Below are 21,445 nucleotides of genomic sequence, written 5' to 3' on the forward strand. Positions count from 1 at the left end.
GGGAGCACCCACTAAAGACGGGTGGCGGCCTAGATGACAGAGGCCCCTAGAGTAGAACGCTTTGCACCCATGAACTGGGTATTCTTGCATTACTGAATGCTTAGTGGAATTCTATGTTTTCAATGTAATACTTGTGTTTTCTACAAAGAGAGTCACTGAGCTGGACATTCATCGTTTTGCACTATTGGGGGTGGTATTGACCATCGGACCAGAGTAACCTCCACACTAACCTCCAAAGGTTTTGCACAGTACAACGCTCCATCCACTCCAACAGTTGTTGCTCAGTAGCATCTGCCTCTTGAACAGCATCACTAACTCGAATTCCCTTAAAGGGTCTTGCCTACATTCTCGTGAAACTGGTCAGTGTTTTTGCCTGTAAAGTTGTGTCATAAATATAAGGCATTGTTTAGACCCGTTTCAATGTCCGTTTTTAATTACTGTCAGTGCTAGCACCAGCAGGACCCACCTCACTTTAAGGACTGACACTCAGTGTCTATCAGCAAAACCTTAGTCAAAGCCTCTAAAATTACTCACCCCCTGCTCATCATAGAAAACCTCAAACTACACCCTCCTCCCCAGCAAAGGAAATCACTACCATCCAGCCCAGGCATCAAAGGGAATCCCAGGAGACCGCAGCACCTAGCCACCATTGAGAATACCTGGCCCCCCTCATTCCCCAGAGATTGGACTCACAAGGCAGTCCGACCCTGTGAGTGGTAATAGGGGTACTGCGTGCAACAACACCCTAAAACTCTCAGTACTAGAAGGCGTGGTCGCGGGTTCCCATTCCTCTATCGAAATCATTTTAGCGCTCATCTTTTGAGACCACTTGGGGTACCAATGCCGGGCAGGTGACTCCTCCGCAAACCAGCATTACCTAATTTAAAATTCCTCGACAGCAATCACCCCAGCTCTGAGGAACCATCGATGGAATCCCCCACCCACCCCATCCTCCAGGAATATCTCGGCAGCATCAACAATCATTTAAGAAAATGCGTGGTGCGCCCTGCCCCCCTCTGACCTCCCTGACCCCCAGCACTGCGATTCACTACACCCTCACCTTCCCCCAAAGATCCCCTTCAAGGTCCTTGTCCCCCACGGGCGCCTCCCTGAGAAATAAACCTCGGTCAGGTCTCCCCAAACCCTTCCATTGGGAATTTCCAGCCCCCTTCCCCCGTAAAGAGAATCCTCGGGCACCCCCGCCCCGCGCCTGTGCCTCGTGCACATTGATCTGTGCGGGATCACCCGAGGTGCGTGCGGCGGTGCGGTATGTGAGAGGCATGAGAAGAGGGGAGGGGAGGGGAGGCAGCAGCGAGCTGTACTGCTGCAGAGGGAGGGAGGCAACACTGCAGCAGCGGCTGGGCAGGACCGGGCTCCCCAACTTCTGCAGCGTCCAGAGGGGGATCCGCAGGGCAGCTGGCAGGTAAGGCGAGAGCAAAGGAAGGCGCGGGGCAGGAGAAGTAGTGGAGAGCGGGGGCGCTGGGGCACTGCGGAGGAGAGGGTACAGGAGTGAGACGGGGGACCGAGGCCGTGCAGAACTGCAGACACGGACCTGACCCCACCCCCTGAAAGGGGCTCTGAAAAAAACTCCGAGTCAGCAGAGAGCTGTGGAGGGAATCTGCATTGAGGGACAGAGGGGTATATGGAGGCTCGGAAGGGACAGGTGGCATGTAAAGCAGACTGCGGACAAGTAGGTAGCGTGAGGTACCCCCAGCGCGCAAGGTACGTAGGAGCCGGCAGGAGGTACATGAACGAAGGCTCTGCGGGTACAAGTATGCAAGTCAAGGATTCACAGGGATATAAGGTCTGAGCAGAGACACTGCGAGCACACGAGGTATGTAAACCAAGGTTTTGCAGAGACATCAGGCACGTAAAGGGGGGCTTTGAAGGGACATATAGTGCATAGGTTGAACAAAAAGCGGCCCGTCATGGAAATACTGTATGTGAATTAATTCTCTGCAGGAACACGGGATATGTAAAATGAAGCTGCAGGGGCACGGAGTATATAACGGAGCCCGTGATACATGAACGTGAGGTGTGTAAAGGATGCTCCGCGTGTAGTTGGAGCACGTAACCGAGACTGTACGACGGAGGCGAGCGGAATGTAAAGGAGGCTCCGAAGGCAGAGAGATCAGTTCATTAAAGAAGCGGTCGGCAAGGGCGCGGGGCAGGGAACAGAGGCTCGGGGGGACCCTGGGTGTGTAAAGGACCCTTGGCTCGCAGCGCATGCTGTATGTAAAGGGAGGTTCTGCTAGGACGTGAGGTGTGCAAATGAACCTCTGCGAAGACACAAAGTGTGTAAAGGGCGCTTGGCAGTGGGGTTCCGGGAGGGGTGTGTAAAAGAAGGCTATACAGAGGCATGAGGTCTGTCACAGAAGCTCCGCAAGGGCAATGATTGTGTGATAGGGCTCCGCAGGGGCATGAGGGGTGTAAAAGAAGGTCTGCTGTTCCTGTGGTGTGTAGAATTAGGATCAGCGGAGCCATGGAGTGCTTAAGTAAGGACTCGGTATGGATGCCAGGTGTGTCAAATGAAACTCTGCTGGGAACACTCCGGGTGTAAAATAAGTTTTGGGGCTTCCAGGAATATGAGGTGCGTATAGGCGGAGTCCACAGGCGGGGCATGAGGTGAAAGGGGGGCATAATGGGACCTGAGATGTGCAAAAGAAACTTTGCAGAAACCTGAGATGTGCGCTGTATAAAGGGATGACGTCGTAAAGGGACCTGAGGTGTGTAAAGGGGGATTTAGACTGGGCAGGGACTTGGAGAGTGTAAAGGGACTTTCAGCGACAGGAGCTTCGAGTGTGTAAATTGAGGTTCAGACTAGGCAGGGACTTGGAGTGTGTAAAGAGAGGTTTTGAGGCAGAAACGGAGTGTGCAAAGTGAGGTTTAGGGATAAGGACTTGGAGTGTGTAAAGCGATGATCTGCAGAGACCCGAGGACTTTACTGGTGGGGAGGGGACATGAGATATAAATAAGCCTCCGCATGAACAGGCGTTGTGCATGTGCAAAAGAAGCCCTGCAAAGACACGAAGTGTGTAAAGGCGCTCTGCAAGGATATGGAGTGTGTACACAATCTGCAGATACACGAGGTGCACGAAGGGATCTCGGCAGACGGGGCGCGAAGTGTATGTTTAAAGGGATGCTTATGAACAGTGAGTTGAGATAGGGTGGGGGACTGGGTGCAGTGTAGGGTGACCAGATTTTGAGGAGCAAAAACCGGGACAGGTCAGACATAAAAGAAGGACTAAATAATTAACTCTCACTTTTATATCTGGCCTGTCCCGTTTTTTGTGTAGCTTTGTGAATGTGTGCCTATACATGTGTGTGTGTGTGTGTGTATATATATATATATATATATATATATATATATATATATACACATACATACTTTTACAAGTCTACATATATAATATTATCTATGGATTGACCTGCACCCCCAACCCGCCCCCACCCACCTCTCTCTGCTCCCCACTCCTCGCTCTGCTGGGAGCAGACGCGACTGTGTTGCCTGGCAGTAACAGATAAATTACTTTAATAACTTTATACTTTGTAGGCGTCTGATAAAGGAGAGCATGCCTTTAACAAATGCTTCCCTAGATGATCTGACCTTTGTCCCAAAAATCGGGACATTTATTAAATGATCTGGCATTTGTCCCCAAAACCGGGACATTTTATTAAAATTAAGAGAACCGTCGGGACACCGGGACAGTCCTCTAAAAACCGGGACAGTCCCGGGAAATCCGGGAGGTCTGGTCACCCTAGCTGCAGTGACACCATGCCGCCAGCGGATGCGGTTGCTGAGGGAGGCATGCGCCTGCTGCTGAAGTTTCATGCTCGCCCAGCAGCCGAGGAGCAGGTGTCGGAGCAGCGGCGTAAGGTGAAAGGACGGGAGGTTACACAGAGGGCGGGGCAGGGCCCGGGGGCAAGGGGCAGTGCTCCAGAGATAAAGCTAAAAGGGGCGGGGCTACTAAACGCCTAGAGAGCGTTAGTAGCAGATTGTGGCGGGTGAGGAAAAAGAGGGGGCAGAAATAACTAGAGAGAGACAGCGCGTGACTCAAATATTAATATGTGAAAAAAACCGAGCAGTGGGGAGAGCCTGCAGGAAAATACGCGCACGGCAGAGAAGGGAAGAAGTAGGCAGTTTTAATAAAGGAATGAGAAGGGTAGGCTAGGAGACGCCAGCAGAGAGAAATAGAACAAGGAAGAGAAAATGCGAAAGGGCAAACGGAGACTGAGGGCAGTATCGGCCTTCGAAGACAGCGAGGGAAGAACTGAGGGGTGCAGAGAGACCAAGAGAAACGATTTAACGAATATGAGAAACTGGGACTCAATCGGGGCGCTGGCACTGCGCTGAGAGAGGATGCCCACTAAGGATGTGTAGCCAGAGTGTAAAAGAGAAAGAAAATAGTTTTAAGAGAGACAGGCGGGTTTAGGAACCTGGGAGAGGTGAATGTAGAAGGCGCGGAAACAGGAGGAGGCAGAGTGGCGAATGAGTAAGAAGAATGGTGGAAAAGGCGTCGATGTAGAAAGTAGTAGAAACAGTGAGAGAAAGGCAGAGGTATGCGGAGAGTGCCAGGACGGACCGGAGGGAGGGAGACGATACAGAACTGGCAACGGTACTTGGTGCTGTTTATGCGCCCAGGGGGTCCCGTCACTTCTCTCCGGCCCGAGCATCACCCAAGCCACTCAGCAGCCCCCAAGCACTCCCGCCACTCGGAGACGGCAGAGCTGTCGGAAGCTTAGCGCAGTGGGGGCGCATGATGTCGGACGGCTTCTAAGCCCCCCGGCCCCGAATGTGGCAGTGCCACACACAGTCTTTGGAGGCGGAGAGGCGCAGGTACAGAGGAGGACGGAGCAAGAGGCGGCGGGAGAGAGAAGGCGGTGGGGAGGGAGGCTGAGAGGGGTCGGGGGAGAGGTCATGTGCTCTGAGGGGGCTACATTCACTAGCGCAAATCGTCATTGTTTTGGGGAAAAGCTGGACGTGTGCTCGGAATCGAAGCGCGCGCTACTTCACAAGCGTTCCCCAGTCGTCTCATTTCTCAGTATTGACCTCCCCCCGTCAGCTTCGACAGTGGTGGAAGGTTTTCATCCCCAGATGTGGCCCGCTGATAGGAATCTGTGCGCAGGAGGGACCACTCAGGCTTGTCTCACATTCGGGGTGTAGCTCCGGAGAAGGGACAGGGAGCGGTGGCGGCCGCGGAGGTGCTTACGGAGTTGGGTCACGGTACTAGGAGGAACCGATTTATGCAGCCTCCCTCTATGATCCGATAGCTTTCTCTTATTTTGGGGCGCAGTATTTCCTGGAAGCATCTGCGTCTCACTGGCTCCCCATGGTTTCATTTAGTAGTAGTTGCTGCAACCACCTTCTGGTGGCTCGGATACTGTCATTGTGAGCCTTTACCTTAGAGGTCATTTAGATCGAGCCAGAAAGAGAAAGTAAAGACTGCTCTATGAGGCCTCTTTCATTCTGTAATTTCTATTCCTTGCTGGGTCTGCAGGAGGCATAAGATACCCAAGGGTGGGACAGAGAAGCAATCTGTTATTGTCACTAGGGATCAAATCGTGTGATGTCACTACTGCTAGCACTAGCATTTTGGTTACTCAACATCCAAGTCACAGTCCATAAGTGTACTATGTGCACTAAGCAGTGAATGCATACCTGGAGATGGGTGTGTGACTTTTTAGGGGGTACCCAAATGACCTACCCGGTATAAAGATGTAATGGAGTCAGACACCCACTGGAGTATGCTCCCGAACTCTGACTCTCCCTCATATGGCTTTCTAAGTCCACCACTCTGCAGATGGTCCAACTCCACATTGAAGGGACCATCCAGCGAATGTCACCACAATACATCTCAAAACCCTAGCTAATTTCATCAAACAGAGCAACATCCTAGAACGCCTTTTAGAGAAGAGAATTGATTTTTTTCTCTACACTGGATGACCTCTTTACCGTTTGAGTTTCAGCCCCTGACACTGCCCCTTTGCAATTAAAGGACCTCATCTGAGCGGCAGTCAACCCCCAAAGTGCTCTCAGCACACTTCTAAATGAAGACAACCTCCTATGGAGTGAGGTCTTACTGGGTTCCTGTCTCGTACCTGTAGGTCCAGGTGAGATAGGGAACCAGTGGTCTCTGTCCCAAAGCCCTACTAGGCTAAATCTAGAAACACAGGGTCTTTTTATATCTCACCAGGCCTTGCATTTTCACTAGCTCCCTTCAGGCGCACAGTGGCTGGGCTGTGGTACTTGGCTATCTGTACCTCAACGTATTACTCACATTCACGTTCTTCTTGGAGCCAAGGGGTAGCCCTGCTCTCGTGGCCTCACAGCTTGGTCAATGAGCTGCAGGAGTCAAGCGCCATGAGGATTTATCACTGTAGGTTCCCACTTTTAGCACATATTTGTATCCAGCACAAGGGCTCCTGGTTTGTTTACATCAGTGCCACATGACAGAGGGCAAAGGAACAGGCAAATGTGCCACAACATGCTCCTGTAGTGCACAGGCATGGATGTCAAGGACCCCATCTTGACAGCACTGCAGCTAGAGACACGCTGAAGGTGGAGATGAAGCCGGTAACATGGTTATTAGTGCAGAGGTCTGTAAGTGGGACAGGGTGGATCCCGTCATAGCAAAAAATGGACATTGAACCAGGGCCCCATGGGGTTCTTTATTTCTGTCCTATGTCAGCTAAAGAAAATAAATGATGCTCACCTGCCTGTTACACACCGAACCTGACACTCAACATCACCAGAGTTATCTTAGCCAAATTTAGATTTCACTGCCGGCCCCAAGGTAAACTCAATGGGCTTGTGTGAACCAATGTGATTCAGACTAAGCCATTTAAAAATTAGGTGTGCGTCCGTCATTGGTATCAGACACTTATACCAAATTTTGAGAAGTTTTTACTTTTCGAAAAACAAACTCCCAGAGCCGGAATTTGTTTTTGGAAATGTCAAAACTAATGTCCCCAAACCGATAGGAGTTTTCTCCCATAATATATTTTTTTAAATTTTACTGCCCCTCACCACCAGAATATTCCTGGGAGTGATGGACTGCAAAAAAAGTGACCTTACCACCCACTCAAAGTAGAACAGAGAGTCAGATGGCTCACCTCTGAACGCCCATACCCCTCTGGGTCATCGGTGGGATATTTACACCAATGTAGTTAATTTTACTCTGTCAGTGTAAACCTTGCAGTCTTTTCAATAAAAGATTGGGCGGGCAGACCAAGAGTTTGGTGGGGAGGGTACTCCAGTGCCATTGTGACATAGTACCTTGTCTAAATCGAGCATGTGGACTACACAAGGTGAAACTGATTACAGCTAGTCTTTAAAAGATGTGGTATTTGTACCTGCCAATAGGTATTCAATTTGAGTTTTAATTCCGATACACAATGCAGATTGTCAAATAATAGTTAACATTTCTTCACCTGGGGTTTAAAGACTCTCCTCTAACAAGGATGAAAAAGTTGTAGCTGTGGAGGTAATTGTATGTGGCATAATTAATAATGCTTGAGTAGATTTTTAATTAGGTAGCTTGATGTTTTTAATACTGTTTTTATTTCAATTAAAACGTGTATTTATTTGGAACGGTTTTAATTACCTAAGTAACTATTATTCATTCATTCATGCATTAGACTTACAGATGAGTGAAACACTGAAAGCTCAAGACAGTTTAGAGTCAAAAGGCTGGCTCTGTGTCAGCTCGAGGTACTCTTGGGTCCTTGAGCCCAAACAAGCTGAGCTTTGATGTGGCCTGCCACTCCCACGCTCCCCTCATGCACCAGTAATTAAATTTAAACCATTAACCTTTGTTGTAAAACAAGAAGGACGAAGATTTGCCCATCATATGGTTAAATTGCACAATATAAAACCAGAAACGTCGAGATTATTTGCGGATTCCCTGCTTGTCCTAATTTTGTGATCCTAGGCACATATTTTATTTAACTGAGACTATTTGTCTTCATTATCACATATGAAAACAGCTTTGAATGCATGTGTTCAGGATGTGCGCTGAACAATTTGATTTAGTAGATTATAATTTAGATTTCCAGCAGGGGCGTAGCTTCAGGGGGGTGTTACAACCCCGTAATAAATATACTTTCTGATGAATAGTTGGTACAGGTGCTTTCAGTGGCGTATGGTGTGGTATCTGTCAGATTTCACCTGGGTTTTTGGCATTCACACACTGACAAAAACACACACACACTCTCATCTCAGCTCTGAAATTTCTAAAAATGTTGAATATTTCTCAAAATATTGTTTTTCTCACTTAGTACTTCTATCAATCAGCATTCTTCTGCTTTTCACTGTCTTTTAAGCCCCTGCACCCTGCCTGTCCTATACTCTATTTTAACATTATATGCCAGCGTGATTGTGGGGAAATCTGAAGATCACACCCCTCCAATCTTACTGACCAATTTTTACAGATAAAAACAGACAAAAAAACAACACAATGTGTTTTCTATCTGTATTTATTTTTAAAAGCAGAAAAACAAAGAATCTTGTGATTCTTTTGAGTAACTCTCCATGCTGTCCTTTATCAATTCGAGGAGGCCCATAGCTGAACTTATACAAGCATGGGGAGTTACAAAACAGGATGAAATATCCTTAAATACAGGCATATGCCAGCATATATTTGTATATAATGTTCATAAGTATCTGTGAGTGTAGTGTTTTGTCATATCTGGCTGCTTAATTTGCTATCACGCGACAGGCCTCAAAGTAGGAGTGCATGCTTGTCAGTTAAATAAATGTGGAAATATACATTTTTAAGACTCCTTTTATTCTCAAAACACAAAATAAATATGGATAAATACAAATAAGATGGCCAAAAGATTCTACGCCACCTGTAGGATACACAAGACAACTTACTTGCCCTTTAGTTTACAAATGGCATTGATGTCAGTTTGTTAGACTGTTTCCAAAGTCAAGTTTAAAAACTACCACATAATAATTACTTTTTAGTATAAGTGAAGTAATCTGATGTAATATGTGAAACTCTTCCACATGTTAAAGCAATATCATTTTTTGAATATTGAAGGGCGTGTATCATATTTTCCTCAGTGGTTTGTTGCAATATTTGCATGTCGAATATTTTCATGGCTTTTCTCTTGCTCTTAATTTAGTGGCCCGTCCACCTTTATGCTGTGCCCATGGTTACATAGGCCACGGTTCTTGTAGAGGGATCTTAGTTACTCTTCTTAGGACACACATGCCTTTTATAACCATCTTCTCTTCTAATCTCCCATCTCATTCATCCCACTAAAAGCATTAAGAGTGAGTATGCCTTCTAGGCTGGGTCACTATCAGGGCTGCTCACCCACAGTCCTCTCGATCTGGCTGCTCTTTCCTCCATCTTGGTTGTTTGGGGCAGCACTGCAGTCTCTGCATCATTGGATAATGCCAATGCCCTAATTTTGCTGGAAGATACCTCTGGTCTTCAGACAAGCAATTCAGAGAGACAAGCACTTTACTTCAGGCCTAGGAGATAAAATGTCTCATCTTGGTCCCGGCTTGAAAATTGGAGAGAGGTGCTATCAATCCTATGTCCAGGATGACACAAGTCAGGCCCATGAGCTTTTCATGGCCATGTCGAGTGGACAAAGTGCCACTTAAAATTTAGAGTGCAACTCAAGTAATACCTTTCAGACTAAGGGTTACAAGAGCTATGTCCTTATCCAGTTAGGGAGTCAGACTAGGTGGCCAGCTCTCATTCTGAGAGAAGCTGTTCTTACATTTTAGCCTACCAGCCTCTCCGAACTGAGAACATTTTTGTAGGTTCTTTCAAGGGGAACCCGAGGTAAAAATGGCTGGGTCGGAAGAAATGTGAATTCCAATAGAAAGTATGGTTGTAATGCATCTACCTTCAATTGCGCAGTAATTCTGACAAGGGTCTCTGTTCCTGGAATGGAAAATCCATAAACCCAGTAATCCAGAGACTAGATAATCCAGGAGCGAGGGAATCCAGAAACATGGGTTTTCAAAGATTTATGACTCCAGAAACGTGTAAATTCACAACCTTTGAGAATAAAAAGGTGGCAATTTGGAGGTTAGTAAATTCGTAGATATGTGAGATTGTATACTCATGTGTGAATCCTAATATGCAAGAATGCTGTTGCAAAAACATTTAGTAGCCTAGGCTCTAGCGACTTGTACATTTGAAGACATGTGAATAGATATATAGGCATGAATGCAGAGTCTGGAGAACCAAGAGGTTGAGCAATTAAGACAAGCAAGTAGTTCGAGTCCTCGGAGTCCAGCGACTCAGGAAATAGTTTAACTTGGAATCCAGGAATGCAGCAACACAGATATTAAAAAATTGGATACTAGGAAATCCAAGAACCTGTGAGTCCAGGTATGTACAGCTAGAGAGAATTTGAAACCAAGTACCCAAGAATCCAGAGACCTGAGAAGCTATGGTCCAATAAATTTGTACTAGAGCCGCAGAATAAAAGAAAGATCTGAGAATCAGATATTCAAGGTTTCAGAGACACACAAATAAAAGAGACTCGAGTATCCAGAGATCTGACACTACAGAGATATTGTAATTCTGAATGTAGGAATTCAAAGCAATGCCATAAGAAGGAATGTGAAGCTTGAGATTTACATAATAGTAACTGCTGCCATTGGAAACATTGGACCCCAAATCAGAATACGACACAAAACAAGATAGAAAATGGTCATGTTCTATGGGTTCTATATTTGTAAGTCTTAGCTGAGTCCCGGTTGAGAGGGTCCTGATATCCCAGTCAAATCCAGAGTTCTCACACGAGTTAGCAACTTTGAGACTTAAAGACAATTCCCAACTTATTTTTGGCATAACCTGCACTTTGGACAAGCACATTCACTATTCCATATAGATGTCTATTCCTCTTGAGTGCTAGAGGTAAACACATTGTCCAGAGAGGTGGGTAACGCTTGTCCCTTAGAGTCATCATTGAACTATTATAACTGGAAACGTATGATACTGTGTTTGAAACTCCACATACCTACTTTGAAGGATCTTATGGAATATGCTGAATAAATGTATTTAATGCTTGGTTCTCATCACTTTATTTCCTTAACCCGCAGTCCCATAGTTGCTGTATGGCTGCGTAGTATACGTGTTTGACTGGCCTGGCAGAGGCCTCTCTTTAAAGTAATGTGCAAACCCTGCCGCTTCCTCTGCTGTCTGTCACGCCATGTTAAGCCTGCTTTACAGCAGCATGTCAGTGATACTGTACAGAAGTAATAAAATAGAGACACTAATAGCCCACGGCCGGATAAGGCAACATAGAAATTGCATGTGTATTGGCGACGGTGGGCCATGGTGCAGAAAGACGAAAGGTATTAGAGTGAGCAGTGGCGAAGATCTTCATCCCTGCTGGCGCCTACGATGGAAATTCCCCGTACCTCGGCTAAAATTACTCATTTTCTCTCTGCCTGTACTGAACTAATCATGTAAAGGTGTCCTCGATCTAACAAAAACGCAGTCTTGAGTCCCAGCACATCTTATACTGCGCTGGTTCTCAACAAATGCAAACACACTGTGTTTGGACTCAGGTAAACAAAACAAAGAGGTTAGTCCCTGAACGCGTCCAATTAAGGTAATGTTATGGACACAGCTGAATAATGTATTCAAGGCTTTGTAGATACGTTGTTGCAGTTCTAACTTAAAGCAAAGGTGCAGTTATTTCTGCACTTATTCACACAGGTTATCTAGAACTTGTTTTCAGTGGCAGCTCCTCCCTTAGGGCGGCGGACCATCGCCTCCAACCAGCAGCAGTCACTGCAAATTCTTTAACAAACTAAACAATAATATACCAGGTTTAATATCATTTTGTTTGTTAAAGAGGCAGGGCATTGGGGATGATGAGGGGAGTGCACTCCACTCAGTGCGCATGTATGTTTGGCCGACCGTCTCGGGCAGGCCAAACACACATGCGCAGTAGGCTCTTTCCAGCCCAGCAACACAGGTGCCGAGCTGGAGAGAGCATGCACAGGCTCCCAGTATGACTGGGAGCACACTGGCTGGGTGCTCTCAGCCAATCCTGCTCTGAGCAGCATCAGGATTGGCTGCAGGGTAGGCTGGGAGCCTGTGCCTGCCTGCGGCAGAGGAGATGGAGGAGCGGCGCGGCAGCGTGCAGGTACGTTTTTTTATTTTTAAAATTATTTTAAATGACATTTTACCCCCACCCCGGCGCGCTGCACCTAACCCGTCCCTCGTGAACGCAGCGAGCCGCGACTGCTTACTTTCATTGTTGTAGACCAATCCAAACCAGATGTGATCCAAACATTGGTCTTTTTCGTAATGGACCCTTACCAGTTGTGTTTCACATCCCGTCAAACCAAATCACCCACATTCAGTCTATGCATATCTGGAGGCAGTTGTAACCAGTAGTATGCCAATTGTAATATGATTTCAATCACAGTTTTTATCTTTCATTGAGGATCAATACAATCAGCAGGCTGTGACCACAACTGTGACAGATAGTTAAATAACTGCGGATGATGGTTCAAATGGTACAAATCATGTAATAAGAGGGGTGAATATTGGATCCCGACTACTGATGGAAGTCAGAGGATGTTAATGGTGGTATGATGATGTGCGCCATGGTCTGTGAATGTGACAGAAGTTCTAAGGGTGTGCATGGAGACTCGAAGGACATCTAAGAATGTGACTGGAAGCCTGGGAGTGTGAGTGGATACCTGAGACTTCAGTTAGAGATCAAAAGGCTTGTTTGAGGATGGAGGCTGGATTTTAGTAATGGATGTTTGAGGATGTCATTGGACACCCTGGTGTCTTAATGAGAAATTAGGTGTTGTTTCCATGTGTTTGCGTGTGACTAGAAGTTTGAGGTGTGAATGGATCTCAGACCGTCTGAGTGGGCATTTGAGCATGTCAGTGAAGGTTTGAGGATATGATGGAAGTTTTGAGGTGAGAATGGAGGTCAAAAGCTATGAATGGGCATTTGAGTGTGTTATTAGAGTTTCGAGGTTAATTTTGAAAGCTTGAGATGGGAGTGAAGGTCAGCAGGAGTGAGCTTAGGTTTGAGGGAGGCGGTGGTTTAGGTCTGTGTGACTAATCATGTCATGGTATATTTGTTCCGGATTCTACATGTGAAAATGAAAATTTAAGGACATTTGATTGAGCATATGAATGAATATAATGTGTACACTCAAACCTTCAATGATTGTGAATTATGGATGACCATATTGACTTACAGGATATCGACATGGATTTAAGGGGCAAGCAGTCTGATTGTGGGTCTGACGACAATATACTAGATAGATGGATAATTATTTTAATTTTAAGAGCAGTGGTACTGGGTCTTCAGTTTTGATATGGCATTGCGTTTGGGCAGTAATCTAGATTTAGGTTATGTTTAAACAGTAAATGTCACCCCTTATTATTTATCCATAAAAGAGGTTTTGATTTTCTCTGTGTTTCCCTCATGATTCTGATTCCATTGTAGCTGGGAGAGCTGACAGACCTCAGGTATGATGTTTGTAGATGTTTAAAGATGTATGGAGCAATAACAAGCATACCAATGCGTTTTCTTGTCAACTTTCTGAACTTGGGTATAACAGACCTGTCAACATTAATGAGTTAGATTTTTTTGTAAGGAGGAGCAGACTAGTGGGTATAACGCTCATTCCTTTGTGATTTATGTCTACCACAAAAATGACTCTATCTCTGAGGATTATGATCATACATCTGTAAATAACACACTAGGCCACTAATTAATAGCGCAGGTCTTTGAATAATTCATTTAGGTCTATGATGTACGTGTCTGGTTTTGATAAGAACAATTTCATTTCTGTGAATAATAGTTTAAGAAATGCTAATAACGATTCACAGCCTGAAAAGTGTCACTTTTGGGGGTTCTGGGAATTATAGGTCTCAGTTCTTAGTATTTGAATGTTAATTCACTGCCTGCATTTATTGAGTTTGAGTTCTAATTACCTAGCTACATCCAGTAAGGTTGTTTGGTTACTGCACAAAGATTTCAAGTTCATGAGTAGTTTATGGGTAAATGGTGTCAAATAAGCCGTAAATGTTAATTTTACACCAGTGTATATTTGTAATATGTTTGTTAATTAAGATTTCGGGTCGTAAACAATGGATTTTAATATGTGAGAAATGCATTGAGGTATCTGAATTACGATACTGTCTAAATAATTATTTTAACTCTGTGAGTATAAATTCTAGGTATTTGAATTTGATTATGGGCCTGTCAATAACTATTTGAATAATACCTGTCTCTGGAAATTCTGTCCCAGTGTTTGAATAATAATTTCCTCCCTCAGAATAATGATTCTCGGGGTGTAAAACATGATTCGAGTGTATGGACCAAGATCAAAGTCTACTTCTGATGATTTCAGGGAAGTGACAAGATATTCTTGGTATGGTACTGTTGAGTCTGAGATGCTGAATATTGATTTTAGGCCTGTGTGTTGTTGTTGATGTTGTTTTCCTAATCCGTGAATGCTGTTGCCAAAATGCAATTAATAATTTGAAGTCCGTCACTGATGACTATAAATACATCAATTGTAATGGTCGAGTTACAATAAATCAGTAAAAATGAAAAAATATTTCAGTTCTACTAATAATTACAACAGTACGGTTCTGAACATACTAGTTGGAGGTTGTATACTGTGGTGCAAAATTTCACGGAACCAGTTGTAATCTTCCTCTTTCTGTGAAATAATGATTGGTATGTGAACAATTTTGTGAATAATTCGTTCTTTCACATAATATTTGTACGTCTATGAAGAATGATAAGAGTTCTAAATGTTGATTCAGGTATTTGAATAATGATTCTAGGTATTTAGATAAGTGTTCTTCATTCTGTAAATACTAATTCTATGTCATTGAACAATGACCTTAAGTCTAGGAATAATGGCAATAGGTCTGTAAAATATTCCTGGTCTCTGGCAAATGATTTTAAACAGTGAATAATGAAATTTTCTTGATCCATAATTATCCTAAGCCATTGAATAACGATTTTAAGTTTATGAATAGTGGCCAAGGAGTGCTATATAGTGGTCATTTGTGTACACTGAATTATGATCTCTGAATAATCTTCTAGGCCTGTGGACCTATTGTGTACCTCTGTGATTAATTAATCATGGTCGTGATTACTGATTCATTGTCAATAACTAATCTTGGTAAGCGGGCAATTCCTGTATTTTTGTGACTGATTTTCCATCTCTAAGCAAGGATTTCAAAATATGTGACTATTGATTTAGTTTTATGAATTCTGCATGAGGTACAGGAATAGCAATTCAAAATCCCTGAATAAAGATTGTATGTCAGTGAATGATAGTTACAGCTCTGTAGTTGATATTTGCAGATCAGTGATTAATGAACCTAGGTGTGGGCATATGTTTCCAAATCAGTTAATAATTATTTTGGATGTATTTCTAAATATAGCTCATCTCTAACTGGAGGCTTTAGTTTTCAAAGAGAGAGAGAGCAAGATACTCTTGATTCATAATTGTAAATACAGGTTTCCAAGTATACTTTTAGGTTCATAAATAACACTTTTTGGACTGGAAACAAAGATTATAATTTTTTGAATTAATATTCAAGGTCTCTAAACAAAGACTCTAGGTCTTAGCATAATGACAGTTGGTTTGTAAATGAACTACATGTACTTCCAAGTATCCGAGAAGGGCGCGAAATGTGAGGAAAAATTGTATGACTGAGAGGTACATATGTGTTGAGATGGAAATAGTGAGCAATGAACACTAGTGAAAACTGTGATCCATGAGCCTATGGGTAGATGGACACTAAAGCTTTGACTAATCAAATACTTCAACAAGCATTTGCAATACAATAGTTCTCACATTTGTGAGAGTTAGAGCTATTAGCATTGCAAATTACAATGTCTTTTACCTATGTGTTTTGGTTTGGAGTGTAGTGGCTCTATGAACAGAGACGCAACACTGTCTAGAGGACTAAGAATGGGAAATTACCACTCGAAACAGAGATACAGCTGAAGCCCTGCCTAGAAGACTTAGAATGGGGGAGTTACCAATGGGAATAAAGAAGTAGCTGCAGCACTGTCTAGGGGACTAAGAATGAGGAATTACCACTGGGACCAGAAAAGTGACTGCAGCATTGTCTACAGGACTAAGAATAAGGAATTACCTCTCGGACCACAGAAGCAGCTATCAGCACTGTCTAGTGAACATAGAATGAGGACTTACCAAAGGGACCAGAGAAGCAGCGAGCAGCACTGCCTAGAGGACTTATCATGAGGAATTAACGATGAGACCAGAGAAGCAGCTAGCAGCACTTCCTAGAGGACTAATTTTGAGGAATTACCACTGGGACCAGAGAAGCAGCTGCAGCACTGTCTAGAGGGCATAGAATGTATAATTACCACCGGGACCAGAGAAGCAACTGCAGCATTGTCTAGAAGACTAAGAATGAGGAATTACCACTGGGACCAGAGAAGCAGCTGGCAGCACTGTCTACAATACTTAGAATGAGGAATTACAACTGGGACCAGAGAAACAGCTAGCAGCACTGCCAGGAGAACTTAGAATGAGGAATTTCCAAAGGGATCAGAGCAGCAGCTTGCAGCCTTTTCTTGAGGACTTAGAATGAGGAATTACCAACGGGATGAGAGAAGCATCTAGCAGCACTTCCTAGAGGACTAAGAATGAGGAATTACAACTGAAACCAGAGAAGCAACTGCAGCACTGCCTAGAAGACTTAGAATGAGTAATTTCTGATGGATCCAGAGAAGCAGCTTGCAGCATTGTTTAAAGGATTTATAGTGAGAAATTACCGACAGGACCAGAGAAGCAGCTTGCAGCACTTTCTAGAGGACTAAGAATGAGGAATTACCACCAGAGAAGCAGCTAGCAGCGCTGTCTAGAGGACTTAGAAAGAAGAATTACCACTGGGATCAGAGACGCAGCTAGCAGCACTGCCTATAAGATTAAGAATGACGGTTTACCACTGTTAACAGAGAAGCAGCTGCAGCACCTTTTAGAGGACTTTAGAATGAGAAAGACTGAAAGTGGATGAGTGTGTGTCTGTCGGAAGATGCAAAACACGCACACAGAGCCAATTATTTCTAAGACAACAGTGGAGGGAATAGTGGCTTGGAAAACATCAATTAAGTATACCCGAGCAGGGACACAAGAACAAACGAAACCTGAAACCTTTGGTGCCTTTCTAAACACGGTGTTGTCACTGGTGGGGTGTAGACACATTGCTATGGACAACCAGAAGAACACTAAGGCTGCAATGCCCAGACGGGAGAAGGGAGGAGGCATCATCATACACTGTAACAGGAGGAAGCAAGAACATAGTGTGATGGACAACAAAAATGTTCTCTTAGTGAAATCGCCTGGGAGGAAACTAAGCACACAAAGTAGGGACACTTAGAAAAACGCACCAATAAAAAGGAAGCATAGAAGACAAGCACAACAAAGAACCAAAAGCAATAGTGGGTGTGGTGAAAGCCCATAGACTGAATACAGCATGTCTTGCAGCCAGCGCATGCGCGCGCTCGCTAGGCTCGACCTAAAAACTAAATTCTGTATTTACTAAATTAAGTAGCAAAGAGATTTGACTGTCAAGGGGTAATGTGTAGTCAATCTTAAGTTCAATGATGAATTGATGACATGAATACATTTTTTCGGTCTACACAAATCTAAAATAGAATATTATTGCTTAAGTGTACGAGTTGAAGCAAGCATAATGCAACAAATTCTATTGTTTTTTTACAACAAATGCAATTCTTAGTTTTCACTTGGATTTGCACATTTCTGGTTTTTAGTTACTTTTCTCATTTCCCACCGTAATAGAGGTAAAACGTACCTACCATAACATGAAACTAAAGGGGAATGAACAAAGAGACAACATGGATACTGGACAGATTAACACCTTGAGTATGAGGCATACATTTTCAGTGAACAAAGGGATATTGTGTACTTGGCTCAACTCTCCTTTGAAGAAGCTTTTTTGAGACCGGTCTTGGCCTAAACATGTTTGTACATCCTGGTTTATGCTGCTGTGGTAAGAATGTTTTCACAGTACAGGAACTGAGCACGGCAGTTACTTACACTGCCTTTGAAAGAGGAATGAAAGGCCTCCTATTTAGCTGATAAATTACCCTTGGAAAATGAATATTACTGATTCAAGCTTGGTCAGGGAATGGACTTTCCCTAAAACACATTATCTCTCTAATTTACCCTTCTGGGATCACATGAAAGCTCTCCCTCGTTTCTCATATGGGACGTTCTAACATGACAGTATCATTTGCATACATTGTTTATGTTTGTATCTAATATGAAGCCTTCTACTGGTATGGAATACATTTATATTCATGTATTGTAATTAAGATGCATATAGTTTACAACTTGTATCACTGATCTCGACCTTAAGATGTGCATTCCAAGTTGAATATGTAAATATGTATATTCGAACTCGTGGTTTCTCTGGCATCAAATTGCTGTGGTTCATGTTCTAGATCAGTGGTTCTCAACCCTTTGACTTCTGTGGGCCCCCACTTTATCATTACTGGAACCCAGGGGCCCCCACTGAAACATCATTGAATTCTGGGGACCCCCACTGAGTCATTATTGGAAGCTTGGGCCCTAATTTGTCAATATTTATTAATATTTGTAATCTTCTAAGCAGTCGCGGACCCCCTGAGAAGGCTTTGCGGACCCCGAGGGGTCCCCAGACCACTGGTTGGGAACCACTGTTCTAGATAATAAAAAAAATAAAACACACAGACTGACAAAAACGGAGGTATATTGTGGATTTGGAAACTATGTACTGAAAACAGTAAAGATTGTTTTCTCCACTCTGGAAGCAGGTTTTTTGGGCAGAAATAACTTGCCTACATTAGATGGACCATACAAGGTGCCATCAGCACAACACTCTTTCCCGACTTTATATCTTATGTCAAGTATTCCCCCTAAGGACACAGTCTTAGGGAGCGGAATTTACCCACAGCGATTATCTTACTGACTAGTAGGTTATGTCTGCAGTGTGTGCTTCTTCTCTTCAGGAAAGTGGTAATATACTTTTAGAGACTTCAATATATCACATTGAATGGGGCTCCCTTCTTCAACATAGTATGTCAATGACGTGACACAATCCTGAGTTTTATGAGATAGCTCTGCTGCTGTGCATCGTTTTCCTAGCAGAGTATTATGAACTCCTAACAGCCTCTTTTTAGGTCTGGTATTAGCCAAAACCTTTTGATTGTAGTAAAACTATACATATATGATACATATACCGGCTTTCAACAAGCCCTCTTCATCCATTTATCTGTTGTTGTGCCATTTACATTTAATTCTGTAAAGTACAGCATACAGAATGGGGCAGTAGGTCAGCCCATTTCAGTCAATGGCCACATTTATTATGAGTGATGCCATTTTGCCCTTTCACAATACACTAACACACAAAGTAGTTTGTGTCAGTCTAGAAACTACTATGGCAATGTGTGATTTAGCAGAATTATCTTGTAGGGAGTGTAGTATTCCGAGTGGTGTTTGGAGCTGGGAAGATTCTGAGCTGCCTGTAATTACTGAAAAGGACATTATCTCAGCCGTGAGAAGGAGCCCAAGTATGAAGGTGCCAGGATCGGATGAAGTTCCTGTTGACCTTTTTAGAGCAAACTTACTTTTCTGGGCTCCGGTACTGGCTTGTGTGCTCGGCTGTGTATGTGTTCAGGGCTCCCCAAAATCCTGGTCTAGGGCAATAATTGTCCCCATTTTTATGAAGGGTGATAGGAGTGATCCCCACTGTTATCTGCCCATTTCTTTGATCGATTCTACCGCCAAGGTACTGGGAAGAATCTTATTGTATCAGCTTGAGCACAGGGCAAATGAGAGCAATATTCTATCTCCTGCCCAGTACAACTTGAAACACAGTCTAGGCACAGTGGATCAGTGCCCAAATCTCCACCAAACAATGACTAAAAATGTGCTCGCCAAGGAAGAATGCCTTTACTTGGCATTTATGGACCTGAGATTAGCATTTGACAATGTTGTAAGGTCAAAACTGTGGAACTTGCTTTTAAACAAGGGAGCTAATCTGCGTATTGTCCATCTCCTAACGCAGCTGCATACTGATGTCGAAAGCTGTGTTAGATTTTGGCCAGGAGGAGAGTGCACCTGTTATTTCAAGATTCAGAAGGGGGTTAAAAAGGGGTGTGTGCTGGTGCCTTTCCTGTTTAGTATTTATATCTTCGACCTCGATGACCATCTGGTAGGACTGGCAGCTCACACCTATTACTGGTAGTGATGTATGCCGATGATTGCGTCCTTATGGCCAGAACGTGCCTGGGACTCCAAAAACTCCTAGACGCATGTTAGTTATATGTCCAATCTGGGGCTTACTACAAATACAACCAAAACATATGCTATGGTTTGTGGGCACCCTAAAAGCAGACCAACTCACTTTCATGTGCATGGGAACACTTTTAAATGCATGACCACATTCTCATATTTGGGGATCCCGTTCGACAATAAGGTTACTTGGAAGCACTTGAAGAATGTGAGAGCAAATCAGCATGAGCAAGTGACAGCCGCTGTGTTCGAGTTTGCATCAAAGCTAGGTCCTATGCCCCTGCCAGCTACTACCACAATATATAAATCTGGACCTGTACCAATTGTTACCTATGGTGTGGTGGTGTGGGGTTATGGCAACATCCTCCAGCTGCAAGCCTGGGAAGACAAATTTCTTCACAGGGTATTGTCCCTGCCTAACTCTGTCCATTCTGTATTAGTGCATGAGGAATTGGGACTGCAATATTTGTGAGATATATTGAGGTTGGCACCTATTCTGTTATGGCTGTCTGTATGGTGTAGAATGGAAGCGGTCCTGACACAAGCTGTAATCAGTAATTGTCTTACACTGGAAAGAGTCTCCAAAATGAATGGTTATCATATATCAGAGAACATTTATACCTGACTCGAAGAAGAAATCTGAATGACCAACTATCGGTGATTACTCAGTCCCACAAAGCTAAAGTGAAAGGCGAACTAGAAAAGCCACTAATTGAAAAGAGCTGTGGGGTTGAAATTAAGAAGAAGTCTGTAGAATTATATCTTCCATTAAATACTACCGCAGCTATTGAACCTTACTTACGTAAAACATCCTGTAACCAAAGATTCTACCTTACAAGATTTAGGCTAGGAATTACCCATCTTTTAGTATATACCCCTCTAGAGTATACAAGAACAAGGACTTGTCCCAGTGTCCGTGTGACTCCATGACACAGCAGTCACAACTTCACTTGTTTTTCTTTTGTGAACTATACAGGGACCAATGTAGCTGTATTTTGAGGTCTCTATTGCGCAGCATATACATCCGAAGCTGTAAAAAAGCACTAGAATATCTACAGCTATGCCAAACCGATATAGTGTGCCACATAGTGCATAGCTTTCTCTCTTCTGTAGTCAGAAGCAGGAGAATTGTTGGTA

At 43.8% G+C, this 21,445-nt stretch overlaps 1 protein-coding gene across 3 annotated transcripts in view; it reads left to right on the top strand.

Moving 5' to 3' along the window:
• Positions 1-1,307: 1,307 nt before the first annotated feature.
• The window catches only part of SYT2 (synaptotagmin 2), a 238,385-nt gene continuing 218,247 nt past the window's right edge, over positions 1,308-21,445 (top strand). The window contains exon 1 of one of the 3 annotated variants that reach the window (XM_069238920.1): positions 1,308-1,423. The gene's annotated coding sequence lies outside the window, so the exon portion shown is untranslated. Of the gene's footprint in view, positions 1,424-1,607; positions 1,835-21,445 lie in introns of those variants that run through there. The other 2 variants (XM_069238922.1, XM_069238921.1) reach the window with 2 other exon arrangements.

Source organism: Pleurodeles waltl, chromosome 6 (genome assembly GCF_031143425.1).
Source record: "Pleurodeles waltl isolate 20211129_DDA chromosome 6, aPleWal1.hap1.20221129, whole genome shotgun sequence".
In the NCBI taxonomy this organism is placed as follows: Eukaryota; Metazoa; Chordata; class Amphibia; order Caudata; family Salamandridae; genus Pleurodeles; species Pleurodeles waltl.